This window comes from Sus scrofa, chromosome 2 (assembly GCF_054392235.1).
Source record: "Sus scrofa isolate SSC_HxYL_T2T_F1_AM1 chromosome 2, Sscrofa_HxYL_maternal_Yorkshire_Landrace_v2.0, whole genome shotgun sequence".
NCBI classification, from domain to species: Eukaryota; Metazoa; Chordata; class Mammalia; order Artiodactyla; family Suidae; genus Sus; species Sus scrofa.
In genome coordinates, this window is record NC_139384.1 from 26,234,242 (window position 1) to 26,258,659 (window position 24,418).

Genomic DNA, 24,418 nt, shown 5'->3' on the forward strand with positions numbered 1-24,418 from the left:
GCTGCTATGATCTAGGTTCTATCCCTGGCCTGGGAATTTCCATATGCCATTGGCACAGCCAAAAAATATATTAAAGTACTTCTAAAGGCGAAGAAATGAAAATATTCCATAATCAACAACTCCAGGTCACCAAAAACAATAACAACTTTTCCAAGTCCAATAGAATATTTTAAGAAGAAATACTCATTAAAATAAATATTTACTCTCAAGTATCTCTACAAATGTATGTACATAGATTGCACATATTTAAGCCAAACTAGGAGTCTCTTATTCAGATATTATTTTAGTTATTTAAAATTATAATTCCCAAGTGTTTCTTGAGACTTTATGATCTTTCTTGGTAAAGCCAAATATTTTCAAAATTATAATAGTTGTTTTTGACAGCATGAATGAATTAAAACTAGCAATTGTTGCTTTCCTTTATTTGCAATAAAGTTTAATACAGTTTAAAATATTAGTCAATTATAGAGCATGTTCTCTTATCTTCTGAATATATTTTTAAAATGTAAGTCTGCAGTAGTATGTGTAATTTAGCTAAAGCAACTAGGGAAAAAAATGAAGATATCCTTACACAAATTAAATAAAATAATAGCAAGAACTTCAAAAATCCATATTTCAAAGGCTCCTCAGTTTTATTCAAATGAGAAGTATGAAATTATTTTAAATAAATAGCATTTATTAAAAACTGTCATATTCTCTTCTACCTCATTATATGTACAGTATTTCACTTATTATCACAGAAATCCTATTTGTTAAATATATTATCATATTTGTAAAGTAATACACTCGTAAGAGCATAATTATCTGGTGATAGAAATAGGAATGCAAATTCAGGTCTGTCTTCCTATGAATCATTAGTCTTAAAAATTCACTCTAAGTTTTCAAGTGATATGACTTAGTCTCGCTTTTCTCATCAGTAAAACTGGAATAATAATAATGGGTTCAGTTGTGTGTATATGTATGTATATATGTGAGGTGAATGAGTGTCTAATTAGATAAAATGTTGTATGAAACTCGTCAATTGAGTTTCAGGCAAAGACTAGGTACGACCACCGGCATCTCACTAGAAGCTCTTAGACAAACATTACCCACCTGGGTCTCTGGTTTATTATCTCAAGTTTATTATCTCCAGAAAGAGAGAAATGCATACTTTACTGTGTTGAAATGAGGAGTACTTGCCATAATGTGTATGAAAGTTCCTCATGATGGATAATGTGTATATGTGTATATACATGTGTGGGTGTATGTACAATATATATAATCAATGTGACAGCTGTTTGTTGAAGTTCTTTATACTTTTCAGTTTATATAACACTCTAAATGTGTTTACTAGTAGTATAAATAATTCTTCATGTTACATATTATTTCTCCTAAATGGACACTGATAATTGAACTTCTCTATACTAAACCAGCTTTCCTGTTTGTTTGTTTGTTTCTTTAATGACACACCTAGAATAATTTTGTTTTTAATGAATGGGATGATTGCTTCATTCCTTTATAGGTGTGAACTGTAGCCCTAATGACTTTATTCGCTAATGAATATTTTCCCCAAGTACCCCCCTCAATTTCCTTTAAAAAGGTCTTTTTTTTTTTTCCACACTTGCAGTATATGGAAGTATCTGGTCCAGGGATTGAATATGAGGCACAACTTGAACAAGGCCCCAGCTATGGCAATGCCAGATCCTTAATCTACTGTGCCTGGCCAGGGATCCAACGCATGCCTCAGCATTAACTCAAGTCCCAACAGAGACAATGTAAAAAGGTCTTTTCTTTTTTTTAAATAAGCCATAACCTATTGCTATAAGAATATAAAGGAAAACTATTTCAGCAAAAGAGAGGCATTTTTGCTTTGGTTTTTAAATTGGTGGCTTGAATTATTTAATCTTTATTATCAAGGACATGAACGTCAGGGTTATAAGATATTATTGATCTGATCCCAATCCAAAAAAAAACTCCATTCAACATTGAATATTTCAAAAAATATAATTTTTGACTAATATTGGGTGCTCAGTGTACACAGACAAATCAGTCTTACCTTCTGACAAATAAAACCTCAAATATTACTGTCAGGGATACATGAAAGAATACAAAGTGGTAAGTGCTACCAATAAATATGTAGGGTGATACATAAGCTATCCATTAAGGGAAAATGATATGCTGATTTTTAAATTTTTTGTCCCTTTTGAGTTTTATTTGTGTATTATTGGTTTACACATTATGTCAATGTTACGAATGCCACAGTACATTCTTGTAATTATTTTTTTTCTTTTCATTGCTTACAAATTTATTTTATTTATTTTTTATCACATCTGTAGTTGTATAATGATCATCACAATCCAATTTCACAAGATTTCCAACCCACAACCCAAGCATATCCCCCCACCCCCCAAACTGTCTCCTCTGGAGACCATAAGTTTTTCAATGTCTGTGAGTCAGCTTCGGTTTTGCAAAAAGTTCAGTTTGTCCTTTTTTCAAATTCCACATGTCAGTGAAAGCATTTGATGTTGGTATCTCATTGTACGGCTGACTTCACTTAGCATGATAATTTCTAGGTACATCCATGTTGCTAAAAATGCTGGTATTACATTCATTTTAATGGCTGAGTAATATTCTGTTGTGTATATGTACCACACCTTCTTGATCCACTACTCTCCTCTATTGATGGACATTTAGGTTGTTTCCATGTCTTGGCTATTGCAAATAGTGCTGCAATGAACACTGGAGTACCTGGGTCTTTGCGAATCATGGTTTTCTCTGGATAGATGCCCAGGAGTGGGATTGCTGGATCAAATGGTAGTTCTATGCTTAGTTTTCTGAGGGATCTCAATACTGTTTTCCACAGTGGTTGCACCAATTGACAATCCCACCAACAGTGGAATAGGGTTCCTTTTTTTCCAAACCCTCACCAGCACTTATTGTTTGTAGACTTTTGGATGCTGGCCATTCTGGCTGGTGTAAGGTGGAACTTCAGAGTGGTTTTGATTTGCATTTCTCTAATAACGAGTGATGTTGAATACCTTTTCATGTGTTTTTTCGCCATCTGTATGTCTTCTTTGGTGAACTGTCTGTTTAGATCTTCTGCCTATTTTTTGATGGGGTTGTTTGTGTTTTTGGTATGGAGCTACAGAAGGTGTTTACAAAGTTTGGAGATTAATCCCTTGTCAGTCGGTTCACTTGCAAAGACTTTCTCCCATTCTGTGGTTGTCTTTTTGTGTTCTTTAGGGTTTCCTTTGCTGTACAGAAACTTTTAAGTTTGAGTAGGTCCCATTTGTTTATTTTTGTTTTTATTGTCAGTACTCTAAGAGATGGATCTGAGAAGATGTTGCTATCATTTATGTCAGAGAGTGTTTGGCCTATGTTTTCCTCTAAGAGTTTTATAGTGTCTGGTCTTACATATAGGTCTTGAATTCCTTTAGAGTTTATTTTTGGTATGGTGTTAGGGAGTGTTCTCATTTCACTCTTTCACCTGTGGCTGTCCAGTTTTCCCAGCACCACTTATTGAACAAGCTGTCCTTTCTCCATTGTATAGTCTTGCCTCCTTTGTCATAGATGAGTTGGCTGTAGGTGCATGGGTTTAATTCTGGGCTTTCTATCCTGTTCCACTGATCTATATATCTGTCTTTCTGCCAGTACTATACAGTTTTGATGACTGTGTCTTTGTAGTATAGTCTTAAGTCCGGGAGCCTGATTCCTCCAGCTCCATTTTTCTTTTTCAGGATGTCTTTGGCTATTCTGGGTCTTTTGTGCTTCCAAACAAACTTTAAAATATTTAGTTCGAGTTCAGTGAAAAATGTCCTTGGTAATTTGATAGGGATTGCAATGAATCTGTAGATTGCCTTCGGTCATATAATCATTTTGATAATATTAACTCTTCCAATCCAAGAGCATGGTATGTCGTTCCATCTATTTGTGTCCTCTTTGATTTCTTTCATCAGTGGCTTATAGTTTTCAGAGTACAGGTCTTTTGTCTCTTTGGGTAGGTTTACTCCTAGGTATTTTATTCTTTTGGATGCGATGGTAAAAGGGATTGCTTCCCTAATTTCTCTTTCTGGTCTTTCATTGTTAGTGTATAGAAATGCCGTCGATTTCTGTGTATTGATTTTGTATCCTGCGACTTTGCCAAATTCGTGGATGAGCTCTAACAGTTTTCTGGTAGAGTCTTTAGGATTCTCTAGGCATAGTATCATGTCATCTGCTCATAGTGATAGTTTTACTTCTTCCTTTCCAGTTTGGATTCCTTTTATTTCTTTTTCTTCTTGGATGGCTGTGGCTAGGACTTCCAAAACTATGTTGAAGAGTAGTGGCGAGAGCAGACATCCTTGTCTTGTTCCTGGTCTCAGCGGGAATTCTTTCAGCTTTTCACCATTGCGAATGATGTTAGCTGTGGGTTTGTCATGGATGGCCTTTATTATGTTGAGCTAGGTTCCCGCTATGCCCACTTTCTGAAGGGTTTTTCTCAGAAATGGGTGTTGGATTTTGTCAAAGGCTTTTTCCACATCTACTGAGAGGATCCTATGGTTTTTATTTTTCAGTTTGTTAATGTGGTGTATCACACTGATGGATTTGTGGATATTGAAGAATGCTTGCCTCCCTGGGATACATCCGACTTGATCATGATGTACAATCCTTTTAATGTATTGTTGGATGTGTTTGCTAGTGTTTTGTTGAGGATTTTTGCATTGATGTTCATCAGTGAAATTGGCCTGTAGTTTTCTTTTTTTGTGGAGTCTTTGTCTGGTTGGGGTATCAGGGTGATGGTGGCCTCATAGAATGAGTTTGGGAGTATCCCTTCCTCTGCAATTTTTTGGAATAGTTTCAGTAGGAGAGGCATTAACTCTTCTCTAAATGTTTGATAAAATTTGCCTATGAGGCCATCTGGTCCTGGACATTTTTTTTGTTGGGAGTTATTTTTTTGTCTTTTTGCCATTTTCTCAGGCCGCTGTCGCGGCATATGGAGGTTCCCAGGCTAGGGGTCGAATTGGAGCTGCAGCTGCCAGCCTATGCCAGAGCCACAGCAATGCGGGATCCCAGCCGCGTCTGCAACCTACACCACAGCTCACAGCAATGCCGGATCCTTAACCCAATGAGCAAGGCCAGGTATTGAACCCGCAACCTCATGGTTCCTAGTTGGATTCGTTAACCACTGCACCATGAGGGGAACTCCTTGTTGGGAGTTTTTTAATCACAGTTTCAATTTCAGTTCTTGTGATTGCTCCATTCATCTTTTCTATTTCATCTTGGTTTAGTCTCGGAAGATTGTACTTTTCTAAGAATTTGTCCATTTCTTCTAGGTTTTCTGTTTTATTGGCATATATTTGCATATGTCTGGATGACCTCTCCATTGCTGTAAGTGGGGTGTTCAAGTCCCCCACTATGATTGTGTTATTGTTGATTTGTCCTTTTAAGGTTGTTAGCAGTTGCCTTATATATTGTGGTGAACCTATGTTGGGTGCATAGATATTTAAAATTGTTATATCTTCTTCTTGGATTGATCCTTTGATCATTATGTAATAACCTTCTTTGTCCGTTAAAATAGTCTTTGTTTTAATGTCTATTTGGTCTGTCATGAGTATTGCTATTCCAGCTTTCTTTTGATCCCCCTTTGCATGAAATATTTTCTACCATCCTCTCGTTTTCAATTTGTATGTGCCCCTAGAAGTAAAGTGGGTCTCTTGATGGCAGGATATATATGGATCTTGTTTTATATCCATTCAGCCAGTCTATGTCTCTTGGTTGGGGCATTTAGACCATTAATATTTAAGGTAATTATTGATATGTATGTTCTTATTGCCCTTTTATTAATTGCTTTGGATTTGTTTTTGTTGCCCTTTTTTCTTCCTTTCTTTTCTTGTCCTCTCCTCTCTGGTTTGATGACTATCTTTAGTACTGTATTTGAGCTGATTTTTCTTTGTGTATCAATTGTAGATTTTTAGTTTGCAGTTATTCTGAAGCTTTGATATAAGAGTCTATATGTATATGAGACTGTTTTAAGTTGTTGTTCTCTTAATTGCAAGTTCATCTCCAGTGTCCTGCATTTGTACCCACCTCTTCTCATGATTTCGGATTTTGGTGGCATGATTGTTTATGGAGGATGTCGTATCTTTACTGTATATGTACCTTTACTGGTAAGCCTTGCCATGTGTGGTATTTTGGTTCCTGTTTCTGTCCTTTCTTTTCTCCCTAGAGAAGTTCCTTTAGTATTTGTTGTAAGGCTGGTTTAGTGTTGCTGAATTCTCTCAGCCTTTGCTTATCTGTGAAGGTTTTGATTTCTCCTTCAAATCTGAATGAGAGCCTTGCTGGGTAAAGGAATCTTGGTTGGAGGTTTTTTCCTCTCATCATGTTAAGTATATCATGCCACTCCCTTCTGGCCTGCAAAGTTTCTGCTGAAAAATCTGCTGATAACCTTACCAGGGTTCCCTTGTATGTTATTTCTTTTCCCTAGCTGCTTTCAAGATTTTCTCTTTGTCTTGAATTTTGGTCAGTTTGATTAATATGTGTCTCAGTGTATTCCTCCTTGGGTTTATTTTATATGGTACTCGTTGTGCTTCCTGGATTTGAGTGAGTGGTTCCTTTCCCATGTTAGGAAACTTCTCTCTCTCATCTCCTTCTAGCAGCCCTAGAATACGATGTTGGTGCATTTTACATTGTCCCATAGTTCTCAGAGATGCTCTTCACTTTTCAATCTTTTTGCTCTTTTCTGTTACACATCCATAATTTCTACTAATCTGTCCTCCACATCGCTTTTTCATTCTTCTCCCTCCTGTATTCTGCTGTTAGCTGCTTCTAGTGAATTTTTTATTTCAGTTATTTATTTTGTATCTCTTCTTGTTTACGTTTTATATCTTGTATCTCTTTGGTCAGTGTTTCCCGTAAGCTATCCATCTTTTCCTCCAGTTTATTTCCAATGTCTTGCATCATCTTCAGCATCAATAGTCTAAAGTCTTTTTCCTGGAGGCTGAGAATCTCATCACTTAGCTGATTTTCTGAGGTTTTTCCTTTCTCCCTCATCTGAGTTATAGTTCCCTGTCTTCATTTTTATGGGTTTTTGGTCTGGTGACCTTTTTACAGATAATAGAGTTGTAGCCTCTCTTACTTCTGGTGGCTGCCCCCCTTGTGGCTGAAGTTGGTACAGGGGCTTGCCTAGGCTTCCTGATGGGAGGGACTGATGCCTGCCCATTTGTAGGTAGAGCTGATTTTAGTCCCTCTGCTGGGTGGGGCTTTGTCTCTGGATGGGATTAGAGGCAGCTGTGTGCCTGAGGGGCCTTTAGGCAGCCTGTTTACTGAGGGGTGGGGCTGTGATCCCACCTGGATTGTTGTTTGCCCTGGGGCTTCTCAGGGCTGACTGATGGGTGGGGCCAGATTGTCCCCAAATGGCCACTTCTAGAGAAAGGCATCCTGCTGAATATTCCTGAGAGCTTTGCTTCCAATGACCTTCCCTCACAACAAGCCACATTCACCCCTGTTTTCCCAGGATGTCCTCCAAGAACTGCAGTCAAGTTTGACCCAGACTCCTATGGAGACTTTGCTTTGCCCTGGGACCCAGTGCATGTGAAAGTCTGTGTGTGCCTTTTAAGAATGGTGTCTCCGTTTCCCACAGTCCCATGGAGCTCCTGCACACAAGCTGCACTGGCCTTCAATGCCAGATGCTCCAGGGGCTCTTTCTCCCAGTGCCAGATCTCCACATGTGGGATTTTGATGTGGAGCTCAGAACTCTCACTCCTGTAGGTGAGTCTCTGTGAACCAGTTAGTTTCCAGTCTGTGGGGCTTCCCACCCAGGAGGTATGGGGTTGTTTATATTACATAATCTCCCCTCCTACCTCTTAATGTGGCCTCCTCTTGGTCTTCTGGAGTAGGCTGTCTTTTTGAAGGTTTCCAGTCCATATGATTGAAGATTGCTTAGCCTTTAATTGTGAATTTTGTTGTTTTTAGGATAGAAGCTGAGCTCCAGTCCTTCTATTCCTCCATCTTAATCACATCCAAAATGATATGTTTAGATTAAGGATTTTTTTTTCTTTTTCGTACCTCAATTTGGGCATTTGAAAATTCTCAGGCTAGAAGTCGAATTGGACTTACAGCTGCCTGCCTATACCACAGCAACAGCAACACCAGATCTGAGCTGCATCTGTGACCTACACCACAGCTCACGGTAATGCCAGATCTTTAACCCACTGAGCAAAGCCAGGGATTGAACCCACATTCTCATGGATACTAGCCAAGCTCGTTACTGCTGAGCCACAATGGGAACTTCCTAGATTAAGAATTTTGGATCTTCAGAAAGACACTAATAAAGTCCATAATTTTTGAGACAAATGGGATAGACAGAATAATTCCTATCCAAACTTAGGTTTAAAATTGTTTTGGCATAAATTTCCAAGGAAAACCATTATAAAGCTGTCATAAACTATAAGTCAAATAACCCTTTTATATACTAAGCAGGGTTCTTGCTCTTAATTTAGGAGTGAGTTATTAAAACCCAAACCTTAAAGAACTCTTAAGTGTCCAGACACTCTCTTGGGGAGAACCTCTGCAACTGCGATTATCCTCTAATGAGGGGGTCACCTTCCTGGGGGTATGGGTCTTGACCATACTGCATCTTTGCCCCTCCTACCCATCTCTTTTTGATACCTTCTTTATATCTTCACTGACGAACATCTTTTCTGCTACTCTTAAGGTGGTTCTCATAAATATCTGCTCTGTACATAGTTGTAATTTGGGTGCCTGTGGGAGTAAGTGAGCTCAGGGTCATCCTGCTGTGTCACGTGGCCACACTCTCTTGAGGGACACATCTTAATTTTAAACTAAACAAAGTTGGAGAGTTGAGACATTAGATTAGTGATATTGATAAATAACTTGGTTTATCCCATAAACATTCTGCATATACTCTTTTCAATGAATAAAACTATCTCATGAGTCACAGTGACCATGCAGCCTAATGTTTCAAGTCAATGTAGGCTTCCAGGACTAACAGCAAAGTGCTTATCTTCATCACTTGGTAGAATTTTGGTTCAGATGCAACACTTTTGCATTTTATGATTTTCCTCTAGATCTAAAGTAGCCACATAAGGAAATGTATGTTTGTTAGAATCCACTTCTATCTTCTCAGTTTGCTTGCTTTTTTCATTTGCTTGCTATCTGCCTATATTCAAGGTAGTTTACACAGATCTGGACATTTTTCTGCCACCTGTAGTTATTTTATTTTGGGCATGCAGATTACTAAATGCCTGTTGTCTAAGATTTCCTAGCAGAGTTTCTGTGAGATTTGAGCTCTGTGGGATGTATAAGCTGATGTGACTTTCCCTTAAGTGTTTATCTTATATACATTGACTGCACATTGACAGTAATTACCTATACCTACATACAACAAAATCCAGGATGTTCTGCTTATGTGTTCTATCATTTTTCAAGAGAAGTCAAGTTTGGGCTTGCTTATTTTAGGAACTTTTCCAACACTAGTGATCAAAGTTCTAGGTGGTTTGAAATGGATTCCTCAGAAATAAAAGCTGAAGTTGGACATTTGTATTAGGAAGAAAAACAGCAAAGAAAGAAACAACTGTCAGGACTTACACTGCGATATTGCATGAGTTTATTTATATGAAATTCAGTATAAGGCAAAAGCAATCTATGTCAAAATAACTCAGAATAATGGCTTTCTATATGGTGGGATTAAGAGGGATTTATACATAAAGTATCATTCTTAGATAATGGATATGTTCTATTTCAAGATTGGTGGGATGGTTGCATCTGGGTATAATTATCAAAAACTTATCAAACATGTACCAAAGATGAATGAGTTTATTTTACATAGATCATGTCTCAATATCAAAAAATCAGATTTATGTTATTAATTACAAGAACCATTCTGGAGGATTATTGATTTCTGCAAACTGTAACAAAACTTAAAGTTCAATACAGTTGTTAGAATGACTAGTATTTGGTCGATTAAATTCAAAATTGATCATAATGTAATGTCATTAAAAATAATGCATATATATTTTGAATACCTTCTTAGTTAAAACATGTAGGCTCATCATTAGCCAGATTTTTTTGGTAGGAACAGATCTTTTCAGAGCATGTGGTTCTGCTGATTCAATTTCACTTTATTTTCCTGTGTTACATAAATTGTAATGTAAAATAAAATTAATTTGCATTTTTAAAGAAATAGTAAGAATTTAAAGAAATTACAAGCTATGGGCAGAATCCTTCCAGATTTTTATAATAATTCAACTCAGTTTTTTACATTTACCTGCACCATATCTAATTTATAAACTCTTCTTTAAAAAAAATCACTTTAACTTAGTTTTCACAGAAACATCAGAAATTAAAACTCTTGCTACACATAAAATTCAACATTGAAAATAATGTTTTATAAATTATCTAATTATAATAAATACAACAGATATTAGCTGGTTTAGAAATTCATGTCCTCTCTTTTGGTGGGAATAAAAGTACATATATGTGGTCAAATCACAGTTTTCATACATTTTGGTCTCAATATCCATTATAGTCTTAAAATCTATTAGGATCCCAAAGAGCCTTTTTTTATAGGTTTATGTCTACAAATACTATCTGTATTTGACATTTTTATAATATTTATTTATTAAAATAATAAACCCTTTAATTATTGATAGACTAATATGACTATGAAAGATAGTTGTATTTTTCAAAACGAAAATAATTAGTAAGAAAAGAAGCATTACTTTATTTCTTTTTTTTGCTAATATCAAATATTTAAGGATTTAATAAAGATAACTGGATTTTCATATTTTCATAGGCATGCAGTCTATTGTGATGTGCTACATGTTGAGTACATGTTAAAAAACAAAAACAAAAAATAGCCTCACACACAGACATACATTTGGCAAGGAGAATAGTGCTGGAAAAGCCTATTAATACTATTTTGGATATCACTGTTCATGTTATGAGAAAAACACCAAGGGATAATTTCTTAAAGGTTGATTTTATTTTACTTTTTTTATTTTTTATTTTTTATTTTTTTGTCTTTTTGCCATTTCTTGGGCCACTCTCGCGGCATATGGAGGTTCCCAGGCTAGGGGTCTAATCGGAGCTGTAGCCACTGGCCTATGCCAGAGCCACAGTGACACGGGATCCGAGCCGCGTCTGCGACCTACACCATAGCTCACGGCAACGCCGGATCTTTAACCCACTGAGCAAGGGCAGGGATCGAACCTGCAACCTCATGTTTCCTAGTCGGATTCGTTAACCACTGCGCCACCACGGGAACTCCTTACTTTTTTAAATTTTTAAAAATTTTTTTCCACTGTACAGCATGGGGACCAAGTTACTCTTACATGTATACTTTTTTTTCTCCCCCCACCCTTTGTTCTGTTGCTATATAGGTATCTAGACATAGTTCTCAGTGCTACTCAGCAGGATGTCATTGTAAATCCATTCCAAGCTGCATCCAATAACCCCAAGCTCCAGATCCCTCCCACTCCCTCCCCTTCCCCTGGGCAGCCACAAGTCTATTCTCCAAGTCCATGATTTTCTATTCTGTGGAAATGTTCATTTGTGCCATATATTAGATTTCCAGTTATAAGTGATATCATATGGTATTTGTCTTTGTCTTTCTGACTTATTTCACTCAGGATGAGAGTCTCTAGTTCCATCCATGTTGCTGCAAATGGCATTATGTTGTTCTTTTTTTTATGGATGAGTAGTATTCCATTGTGTATACATACCACCTCATCCTAATCCAATCATCTGTTGATGGACATTTGGGTTGTATCCATGTCTTGGCTATTGTGAATAGTGCTACAATGAACATGCGGGTGCATGTGTCTTTTTCAAGGAAACTTTTGTCTGGATATATGCCCAAGAGTGGGATTGCAGGGTCATATGGTAGTTCTATGTATAGATTTCTAGGGTATCTCCAAACTGTTCTCCATAGTGGCTATACCAGTTTACATTCCCACCAGCAGTGCAGGAAGTTCCCTTTTCTCCATACCCCCTCCAGCACTTGTTATTTGTGGACTTATGAATGATGGCCATTCTGACTGGTGTGAGGTGGTATCTCATGGTAGTTTTGATTTGCATTTCCTTATAATCAGAGATGTTGAGCATTTTTTCATGTGCATGTTGGTCATCTGTATGTCTTGCTTGGAGAGCAGTCTCTTCAGGTCTTTTGCCCATTTTTCCATTGGGTGATTGGCTTTTTGCTGTTGAGTTATATAAGTTGCTTGTATATTCTAGAGATTAAGCCCTTGTCCATTGCATCGTTAGAAACTATTTTCTCCCATTCTGTTAACTTGTCTTTTTGTTTCCTTTTTGGTTTCCTTTGCTGTGCAAAAGCTTGTCAGTTTGATTGGGTCCCATTGGTTTATTTTTGCTCTTATTTCTGTTGCCTTGGGAGACTGACCTGAGAAAATATTCATGATGTTGATGTCAGAGAGTGTTTTGCCTATGTTCTCTTGTAGGATTTTGATGTGTCTTGTCTTATACTTAAGTCTTTCAGCCATTTTGAGTTTATTTAGGTGCATGGTGTTAGGGTGTGTTCTAATTTCATTGCTTTGCATGCAGCTGTCCAGGTTTACCAGCAATGCTTGCTGAATCGACTTTCTTTTTTCCCTTATTATGCTCTTGCCTCCTTTGTCAAAGATTAATTGACCATAGGTGTCTGGGTTTATTTCTGGGTTCTCTCTATTCTGTTCCATTGGTCTGTCTGTCTGTTTTGATACCAGTACCACAGTGTTTTGATGACTGTGGCTTTATAATAGTGCTTGAAGTCTGGGAGAGTTATGCCCCCTGCTTGGTTTTTGTTTCTCAGGATTGCTTTGGCAATTCTGGGTCTTTTGTGGTTCCATATAAATTTTTGGATTGTTTGTTCTAGTTCTGTGAAAAATGCCATGGGTAATTTGATAGGGATTGCATTGAATCTGTAGATTGCTTTGGGTAGTATGGCCATTTTTATGATATTGATTTTTCCAATTGATGAACATGGAATATCTTTCCATTTCTTTACATCTTCTTTGATTTCTTTGATTAAAGTTTTATAGTTCTCGGCATATAGGTCCTTTACCTCCTTGGTCAGCTGTATTCCAAGGTATTTGATTTTTTGAGGTGCAATTTTAAAAGGTATTGTATTTTTGTATTCCTTTTCTAATATTTCATTGTTGGTGTATAGAAATGCAACTGATTTCTGAATGTTAATCTTACATCCTGCTACTTTGCTGAATTTATTAATCAGTTCAAGTAGTTTTTGGGTTGAGTCCTTGTATGTATAGTATGTATAGTATCATGTCATCTGCATACAGTGACAGTTTTATCTCTTCTCTTCTTATATGAATGCCTTTTATTTCTTTTGTTTGTCTAATTGCTGTGGCTAGGACTTCCAAAACTATGTTGAAGAGCAGTGGTGAGAGTGGGCATCCCTGTCTTGTTCCAGATTTGAGTGAGAGTCTTTCAGCTTTTCTCCATTGAGTATTATATTTGCTGTGGGTTTGTCATAAACGGCTTTGATTATGTTCAGGAACGTTCCCTCTATACCCACTTTGGCAAGGGTCTTGATCATGAATGGATGTTGGACTTTGTCAAATGTTTTTTCTGCATGTATTGAGATGATCATGTGGTTTTTGACTTTTTTTTTTGTTAATGTGGTGTATGACGTTGATTGATTTGCATGTGTTGAACCATCCTTGTGAACCTGGCATGAATCCCACCTGGTCGAGCTGTATGATCTTTTTTATATGTTGTTGGATTTGGTTGGCTAAAATTTTGTTGAGAATTTTTGCATCTATATTCATCAAAGATATTGGCCTATGGTTTTCTTTTTTGGTGACATCTTTGTCTGGTTTTGAAATATGGGTGATGATGGCATCATAGAATGTCTTTAGGAGTGTTCCTTCTTTTTCAACCTTTTGAAAAAGTTTAAGGAGGATGGGTATAAGTTTCTTTTTGTATGTTTGGTAGAATTCACATGTGAAGCCACCCGGTCCTGGACTTTTATTTGTAGGGAGTGTTTTTATGAGATATTCAATTTCATTTCTAGTGATTGGTCTGTTCAGTTGATCTATTTCTTCTTGATTCAGTTTTGGCAGGCTGTAAGATTCTAGAAAATTGTCCATTTCTACAGATTGTCAAATTTGTTGGCATATAGCTGTTCATAGTATTCTCTTATGGTTTTTTTTGTATTTCTGCAGTATCTCTTGTGATTTCTCCTTTTTCATTTCTAATTTTGTTTATTTGGGTTCTTTCTCTCCTCTTTTTAGTAAGTCTAGCCAGGGGTTTGTCAATTTTGTTTACCTTTTCAAAGAACCAGCTCTTGGTTTTATTAATTTTCTCTATTGTTTTTTGAGTCTCTATTTTATTGATTTTTTTCTTTGATCTTTATAATTTCCTTCCTCCTGCTGACTTTAGGTCTTTTTTGTTCTTCTTTTTCTAATATGTTTAGGTGGAGGGTTAAGTTGTCAATTTGGGATCTTTCTTCTTTTTTGAGCAAGGCCTGTATTGCTATGAATTTTCCTCTGAGCACTGCTTTTGTGGCCTCCCATAGATTTTGAAAGATTGTGTCTTCATTATCATTTGTTTCAAGGTATTTTTTAATTTCCTTCTTGATTTCCTCATTGACCCATTGGTTTTTTAGTAGCATGTTGTTTAGACTCCATGTAGTAGGTTTTTTCTCATTTCTTTTCCCGTGGTTGATTTCTAGTTTCATGGTATTTGTGGTCAGAGAAGATAGTTGAAATAATTTTTATGTTCCTAAATTTGTTGAGGTTAGCTTTGTGTCCCAATATGTGGTCGATTCTTGAGAATGTTCCATGTGCACTTGAGAAGAATGTGTACTCTGTTTTTTTTAATTTAGTGTCCTGAACATGTCAATTAAGTCTAACTTTTCTATTGTTTCCTTTAGGATCTCTGTTGCTTTATTGGTTTTCTGTCTAGAGGATCTGTCCATTGATGTGAGGGGCGTATTAAGGTCTCCTACTATGATTGTATTCTCATCAATATCTCCCTTTATGTCTGTTAATATTTGTTGTATGTATCTGGGTGCTCCTATATTTGGGGCATATATGTTGATGATAGTAACATCCTCTCCTTGGATGGATCCCTTAATGATTAAATAGTGTCCTTCTTTGTCTTTCTTTATGTCTTTTGTTTTAAAGTCTATTTTGTCTGATATGAGTATTGCAACTCCTGCTTTCCTGTCATGTCTATTGGCATGAAATATTTTTTCCCACCTCTTCACTTTCAATCTATATGTGTCCTTTGTCCTAAGGTGAGTTTCTTGCAGGCAGCATATTGAAGGTTTTTTCCTTTTTATCCACTCAGCCACTCTGTGTCTTTTGATTGGGGCATTCAGTCCATTGACATTTAAGGTGATAATTAATAGATGATTATTTATTGCCATTTTAAACCTCGTATTCCAGTTAATTCTATGATTCTCCAGTCTTCCTTTTTTTTTTTTTGGTTGGATGGTCTCAAATTATTTTCTGCTTAAGTGTTTTTCTTTTCATTTTTGTAAATGCAGTGTTTGGTTTTGATTTGTGGTTTCCCTGTTTTTTAAGTATGCTAACCCCTTCCTATAATTGTGTGTTTTAGCCTGATAGTCCTGTAGGTTCAAACACTTCATTACTATACTAAAATTAAGAAGAGAAACAAAAAGAGAGAGAGAGAAGAAAAAAAATTTAAAAAGAATCTATTTATTTCCTTGCCCACATTTTATGATTTTGATGACTCTTTTTTTCTTTTTAATTTTATTTTGTTTGAAACATGTTCATGATTAAATCTATGCTGGATTTTTTGAGTGACTGCTCTCTGATTGTGGTTTCCTCAATCCTCTCTTCTTCTTTTTTTTTTCCCTTTCTTTCCTTCCTTTCTTTTTGATTTAGAGAAGCTCTTTCAATATTTCTTTTAGCCTGGGTTTTGTATTGCTCTATTCTTTTAGCTTTTGTTTGTTGGAAAATAATTTTTATTTACCCTTCTGTTTTAAATTATATTCTTGATGGATAGAGTATTCTAGGTTGTGTATTTTTCCCTTTTAGCACTTTCAATGTCTCTTGCCATTCCCTCCTGGCCTGTAGAGTTTCTGTAGAGAAATCAGCTGATAACCTGAAGGGGGTTTCCCTTATAGGTAACATTCTGTTTTTCTCTTGCTGCCTTTAGGATCCTCTCTTTTATGATTAACTTTTGCCATTTTTATTATACTGTGTCTTGGTGTGGGTCTATTTGGGTTCTACTTGTTTGGGGCCTTCTGTGCTTCCTGTATCTTGACATCAGTATCCTTTAGATTTGGGAATTTTCCAGCGATAATTTCTTCAAATATATTTTCTATCCCCTTATCTTTTTATACTCCTTCTGGAATTCCTATTATGCATAGATGGGCCTGCTTTATATTATCCCATAGGTCTCTTAAATTGCTTTCATGTTTTTTCATTTGGTTTTCTGTCTACTGTCCTGTTTGGGTGATTTCCATTATTCTATCTTCCTAATTTGTTCTTCTGTATTATTCATTATGGTTTTTACTGCCCTGGTCTATATATACAGTGGGATCTCATTGCTTATCCATTCTAAATGTAATAGTTGCATCTACTAACCCCAAACTGCCAGTCCATTGCACTCTCTCATTCCTCCCCCTTGGCAGCCACAAGTCTGTTTTCTATGTCTGTGAGTCTGTTTCTGTTTTGTAGGTAGGTTCATTTGTGCCATATTTTAGATTCCATATTCTCATTTCAAACATCCAATTATATCATTGGTTACCAAAAAAAAAAAAAAAAAAAAAAAAAAGTCTACTGTTTTCCTTACAGGGATCAGCTGGCTTTGTTTCTTTTTGGAGAAAAATACACAAATACCTTCAATACCCAATGTTTGCCTGTCAGACACTTTTCCAGGGAGAAAAAAGATGTTATGTGAAAAAAAAAAGTAGCTAATTCAGCATGACTCAAACAACCTTACAAGTGCTTTCCCTAGAGATAACCATTTACTGTTGTTTTCAACAGAAGTGGTTCCCATTTTATAACCCAGAATACTAAATAAAATAAAATGTACTGCAATGTCAAGATTTTATAAGGTTAGTGTTATCCACACTTTCCTCAAGGAAATTCCTGTGTATTACTGGTATAGATTTTGTTAGTGTGTGGTAGTGAAGAACACAGTGACTACTTAATGCGGTCTGCTGTGGCTGCCATGATTCTTTCTGTAGCTATTTTTACCACATTTGTTTTGTAAAATCAGTATTTATGTCACAACATTGGAAAAAGGCCATTAATGTCTTAATGTTGTTATAAAAATAATTTCATCTCATACTCTAAAAGTATGGTAAGAATATGTCCCAAACTTCCTTAGACCACACTTTAAGAATCACTGTACTAAAGGGGAGCCAACATGCCATAAATGTGTAGTGGGCTTTGAGCATCAATTTCTTTTCTAGAAGAAGAGCTCTTAATATTTCAAATAGTTGATTAATTAGAGTTTTATTAAAAGAGCCTCTGCTATTCATATGAGTGATATAGAAAAGCACATCATTTTGTTTTTCAGTGGGAATATTTCCAAATTTGCTACCAATTCTCTTTATAATTTGTAGGACCTTTTGAATGGTGACTATTATTAGCCCTAATTTATAGATTAAGAAACTGAGACTACTGTTTGGTTGAGACAATAGTAGACATTAATACGTAGGAGTAGGATCTTGTTTAAAAATGTTTTGGTCTCCAGAGTTCCCTGGTGGCTCAACAGGTTAAGTATCTGGTGTTGTCATTGCTGTGGCTAGGATCACAGCTGTGGTTCTGGTTTGATCCCTGGCCTGGGAACATACACATGTCATGGTGGTGGGGGGTGGGTGCAGCCAAAAAAATATTTTAGTCTCACATGGGAATTGGGAATTCAAGGAAAAGATTGTTTGTGGTCTATTTTCACTAAGAAATATAATATTTATATTTATAAGATCTTATCTTTCAATGATCAAAGTTGATGATAGTAAAATATCCAGGAGACCTTAGTTCAAACAAACAAGTAGCTGCACTTAATTGAAGGAGGTCATTGTTAATCCTAGTCAATAAAATGGCTAATAGATAACCCTTTTTAAAAGATAACAGCTCAAATTCAGTCTTTACAATGACATTTTCTCCTGAAAATCTATAAAGATGAGAAGAAATCTTTAAATGAACTTTATTTTTTACTTTAAAACTTAAAGTAACCAATTCTGTTATTTGAAGTTTCTTTAGTGCAGTTTCCTCTAATACAATGCATTACTTCATTAATCTCATTGTTTGCTATTCTAAACCAATATTGTTTTATTAGGTTTGTTTGTTTGCTCTGGTGCCTGCTCTAGGTAGAAAATTAGTTTTTGAACAAATTCAATATATCTGAAAAAAAGTAAACGTCCCGAATTACCATTATGTTATTCAAGTGGAATTTTATTTTTCTACAGGTGAACTTTGCAAGTGTCAGTGTCTTGAACTTATGGAGCTGAATCACAGCCTCTTCATTCTGGAAAGTGATAGTTCATAGAGTTACACTTAATTGGTTAGAATTTTGGCCTTTTGTTCTGTCCTGTGTTATATTCTGAGATACAAATAGAGGATAGTAAAATAAAAGTTTGGTTCCTAGACAAATCTTTGTATTATGCTTATAATACCTAAACTATTCCCTCCAAGCATCAGTCAATGGCCTATAACAGCATTCTGTGCAAAAAAAGGCAACCTGCTAGTTAGAACTTCTTACTTCATGATTGTCCTGGCAGTCACTGCAACATCCCACTTACTTTACATGTAGTCACCCTTGATTTAAGAACCCTGGCATTCACGTGAACTTTAAGGTGTTCTAAAATACAAAATCTCCTCACAACTTTAGTGGCAACAAATTATTCTTCAATGTACTGAACGTGGCATATCTTCAATCATATGCATGTATTAGATGACTTAAATGTACTTTCTATTGAAAGATAGTCTTGGTTATCTTGTAGAGCCATTCCCAGTATCCCTTGAACAGCTGTCCAGGTTATCCTTTACTTCCCATTACTTTTTACTAACAGGGTTTGATTTTGGGGGCGTGATTTTTTTTTTTTGAAGGAATGTTCCCTCATTTTTCTCTATATATCTTCCAGGATGAACAATACAACTGTCTTCTCCATTAAAGTATTGAAAACCACAGCCTGAAAGCAGCTGCGATTAAATCACAAGCTCTCACCATGGACTCAGTCGAAAATTCTGATTTATAAGGTGAGAGAGGCCAAGTGACAAAGCAGCAGCCACCAATTATACCAGAGAAGTGGCAGTTGACTTATCATGCACTGTATGTTTTGCTAATATGCAATAATATTTAAGGATCCATGAACCAGCCCCAGAGTAAAAACGTACAATTGACAGAGGCTTGACTGCTATCTATTCCCATTTTTTTTTATCTGCAATAATATTCTCATCAAAATTCAGTGGAAATTCTTAACATTTTACTAGGAAATTAAACTGAAGACCAGGTGAGTTGTTTCAGTAAATTAGAAATTGTAACAGTGCATCAATTTCCTTCCATTTCTCTTGAATCCATACTGCTTTGTTATTTTCAAGTTAAAATCCTTTATTTCTTTAACAGTTGTTTATTCCCTTATTCATTACTTCAAAAATGTCTCAGACGCTATAGATATAGAACCTAGTAAGATGAGGCACCTGACCTCAAAGGGTTTTAACCTAATTGGGTAAATCGATAGTTAGTGTAAGTGCTACATGAAAAAGCAATTGTGCCCAATGGCTCCTTTTCAATAACTTTTGTCAAATGTGACCCTTGGAACATCATGTCTATAAGTTTACCTAATTAGTTGGTGTGGGATAAAAAAAAATGAAATTTCTAAAGCATTATTGTCAATAGATCCATAACAGTGGATTTAGTGCCCTGAAAGTGCCCTCAGTTTTTAAAAACCTGAGGAAAGTCACTTTTACTAAGTCACTCAACCTTCCTAGCCCCACCTCTGCCACCTGAAAAAATATAGGGAACAATTATTGAACAATCTCCTTTGACAGTTTTGCAGTTTTCTGATGAATGGATGCTTCCAAGTCCCCATTGTTTACCATCTCCTCAGACAGGACTCAGTTAATGAAATGGCTAATTAGATTTCTGTAATCCTGGAGTCATTGTGTGTGAGGTGACATTTTGTCAGCAGTCCTCCTGTGGCTCCTTCAGTGTGATAGGGAACATTTTCCCTTAGCCAACTTGGCTTTAGTTGTTTTGCTGGAATGGCAGTTCCCTCTGTTGGTGTAATGAAATCATTGCCCTCACAAATACAGCTCTGCCACTCAGCATTTACATAGAAAAGAATAGGAAAATGATCATCTGATTAGTCAAACAGGCCCATGTTCAAAATCCATTTCCACAATCAAATAACAGAATTGGATTGAGTTCAGAGTGGAGGAATGACTTAGGTATTACTACATCCTGTAGTACATATTCATTGACCAGCAGAATGTGGAAGAATTTAAAGTCCTAAATTCTCATTCTTATGATCCATAAGAAGTAAATTCTTAAAAGAAAAATAGTGGGGACTATTTTAGATTTTTTAGACCCTAACGACTATATTATAGTGAAAGATGTCACCAAAGTGACAATTCAGGTACCAAATCAAAATTATTGAAAATATTGGGATGATAAGTTGATAATTATTAAGTATAAAAGTCATAGGGATTTTATGTGTTTGAATTTTAATTAATTTAAATGTATTTTCTAGAAATTCTATTAATTTTTATTTTGAGCTACCTTTCTATCAGGGAGGCAGAAATTTGGTATTAATCATGTTGAAAGTCATTCTCACGCTTTTCCAGGAGATTGTGTCCAAGATACTTTTGGACTTGATCTGAGGTTAGACATTGGGTGTAGTTCTCAAAGCCAGCAAGCTACTCAAGCTTCCACTAAGATATCTTCAATCTATTCAGACCTCAGGCCTAAGCTCACATGGTTATACCTCAGATACTTCTTTAGGTCCAAGAATGTCCCCTGCTGCTTCTGTGCTATTCAGACACATGGGAGCCATTACCTTAGCTTCAGGCCAAGTATAGGAAATATCTTCAGTTCTAAAAAATCATACCCTCAAGATACACAATAGGGTGCATCTCTACATTCCATTTCTGCCACTTGGCCACTTTGTTCCTGGGCTCATTGAGTGATGACAGGGAGACCTAGAAAGACTGGTATCTACCGTACATGTCATCTTACCCACTTGGCTATTAAAATTCTCCTCTGCTGAGGTCATCCTCTGGAGAGCTTTGACATAGGACACAAATATCTTCATTTTTTTTTTTTTTTTTTGCCCATTCAGAGAAGTCTATTCACATAGCACTTCCCCAGTTTTTCTGTCCCTAGTTTTCCAATAACGATCCCTTCAAATCCCTGACCTTCAGATAAACCACTGGCTATGGCCCATGAATCAGTTTATAATCACATGTCTGACCACTTCTCCTTCTAAGTAAACAAACACTTTTTTCCTGACGTTCTGTCCACTATGAGAATTCCTCATCCTCCCTGTCCTTCAGGGTTGCTCCAGACAGGGACTTGTAGTGACACAGCTGTCTGCTTTGGGTGGTGCCGGGATATCCTGCAGAACCAGCTGTAAACAAGGCCTTCTCTTCCTCTGTCAAATGATGATTAGGAATGTCCCACCAGACCAGAGTTGCAGGCTGGGAGAGAAAAGGCAATATGGCAGGCATGAGGACCATCGGCATTTGGACCACTTTTTCATGTAACTACTTTGTGCCTTCAGTACCTCTCATTCATGATAGAGACCAAGAAGACCCATGATCTGCTGCCTGGAAGCTAGAAAACCAGTGGAAAGGCAGTGGTGTAATTCACGTTAAGTCCAAAAGCCTGAGGACCAGAAGGAGTCCAAGAGTGCAAGTCCAGGTCCAAGGTGAAGGCCTAAGCATGTCCTGATGTCCTGGAGTAGAAGATCAAGTCTCAGCTCACATGGAGGGCAAATGTGCTCTTCCCCCACCATCCTGACCATTCAGTCTACCAGTTCAAATACTAACCTCCTCCAGAAACATCCATACAGACACATCCAGAAATCAGGACACACTGAGCCCAGTCAAGTGGACACAAAATTAACAATCACAACACAAAAAAACATCCTTCAAAATCAGCTTCTCAGCCATGAGATCCTGCTGTATAGCACAGGGAACTATGTCTAGTCACTTGTGATGGATCGTGATGGAGGATAATGTGAGAAAAAGAATGTATGTATGGCTCCCAGCATAACTACTTGGAGTTGCTTCTGTAGTAGCTGTGGCTCGACCCCTAGCTTAGAAACTTCCATATATATGTATATCACTCTTTGGTGTACAATAGAAACTGACAGAACATTGGGGGGGAAAAAATGGCAACTTATCATCTATACTGAGTAGCCCAAGACATTCTATGTATTGCCTAGAATATATTCTGGTCTTTTTTTTTTTTTTTTTTTTTTAACATTGTTGAGTATTTAATTTTATCCATGCATTTTAAGACTTTAAAAGAAACGTATTTGTAAAAAAAGAAATCTGTACATTTAATCAAGTGGATTCTCACAAAAATATTTAGCCATTATTGTTTCCTTATGTGGTCAGTGACATAAGTATATTCTTGGTCGTATTCTTAGCAAATTGTAGATCAAAGCAATGAAGGCAATAATCCATGTAAAGAAGCAGAGTAAAAGGCAAAAACAAAGTAATCACCCCAAAATAATAATTATTATTATTATCACTATTATTTTGCCTAACAATAATCATCTTAATGAAGACCATTATACTTTTTTTTTTTTTTTTTTTGCTTTTTAGGGCCTCACCAGTGACATATGGAAGTTCCCAGGCTAGGGGTCAAATGGGAGCTATAGCTGCTGGCCTATGACACAGACACAGCAACAAGGGATCTGAGCTGCCTCTGTGACCTACACCAGAGCTCAAGGCAATGCCGGAATCCCCACCCAATGAGCAAGGCCAGGCATCGAACCCACATCCTCGTGGATAGTAGTCAGGTTCATTTCCTCTGTACCACAGTGGGAACTCCGAGACTTACTATACATTTTGACAGAGAAAACTAACTGAGAATTTTCCTCTTTACATTAACAAGGAGAAAGTAAGAAATAAAAGGATTTTTGCTTTTAATGAATGCTTATTTATTTGAAGCAGGCTATCAAAATTGCTTTAAATTCCAAATGGAATTTTCAGTACTGGCAATGATGTAAACGTATCCATTTACTTCAAGGGGGGAATAAATATAAAGGGGGAGACATTTGAGAAAATCACTTCAAAAATACAGACCACAATTTTACAATTGGTTTTCAAGCTGCAATCATGCTTAAGGACAATAAAATGTGACGAAAGTAAAGGACTTCAATTAAGAGTCATTAATATTCTATTCAAGTTCAGTAGTCAACAATCACTTTTATTTTGATGTATTTAGTCCTTGGTTCACTTGTAATATTTCTGAATATGCTAAAATAGACCTGTGAATTGCACAAAAGAGAAGCTAATTTAGTATCTGCTGAAGGAAGAACATTTTTTTAAATGCCCAATTAAATGATTATTAAATGTTTTAATTTCCTTGCAATCATTATAGTCTCCAATTCACATAGATAGAGTGAGAATAATAAAGCCATCTTACCATTTGACATTCTTTCTAAGCCATTAACACCATTTTTTTTTTTTCTGTTCAGATTACTCCCATCACATTGGGGAAAATACTATTTGCAAATAAATAGCATGTCCTTTAAACCTCTATTGCTGTGCAATTTAGGATAAGGAAATAAAGAATTTATCTCAAAAAATATTAATGGGTCTCTACTAGATCTTATTTCAGATAAATTCCCATTGCTTGCAAAGATTCTTCTGATTTCTCTTAGGATAGTTGTAAAAAACATGATTATCTTTTTTCTTAGTGACAGATTCATCTGTCAGGCAACATCCCCAATGACGGCATGTGCACTGAATACCTGAAAAATATATCAGAAGTAAAAGCACATGCAATGAAATGCCTTTTTGCAAATTGTGTCCCATTTAACTTGTCTTCTTATGTTGATACTGTGGCTTTTAAAGAGTTTTAAAAAGTGTATTTGGGCTTATACATAGGAATGGGGGTGGGAAAACATGCTAATTTGCAAGTGAGTCAAGTTATTCACACAATTTTTGCCCTAAATAGGGAGTAATTTTAGGTGTGGCCACTTTTATGATTTAAATACTCAAGGTATGCATCAAAACTGATCCAGAACAGATAAAGATTTAAAATAAGAGTATAGAAGAAAGAAATGATGGACAAATGCACTTGGTAGTAATAATGTTGAACTCATTCTACTTATCCTTTTTTGTATATTTTATCCAAAACTGCTGCATAAGTGTTATATTTGGTTTAGTGGAATAAGCAGAAATTATAGAGCAACACAGAGCTGAATTTAAACATTGTTTAGCCAGACTCTGGGCAAAATAATTATCCTCTAAAAACCTAAGCTTTGTCA

At 36.3% G+C, this 24,418-nt stretch overlaps 1 long non-coding RNA gene across 1 annotated transcript in view; it reads left to right on the forward strand.

Annotated features, from left to right (window-relative positions):
* The window catches only part of LOC100522921 (uncharacterized), a 273,546-nt gene extending 249,812 nt beyond the window's left edge, over positions 1-23,734 (forward strand). Inside the window, exons 4-5 of the long non-coding RNA XR_014837073.1 lie at positions 19,058-19,426; positions 21,695-23,734. This is a non-coding gene — a long non-coding RNA (uncharacterized LOC100522921). The remainder of the gene's footprint in view (positions 1-19,057; positions 19,427-21,694) is intronic.
* Positions 23,735-24,418: the final 684 nt, after the last annotated feature.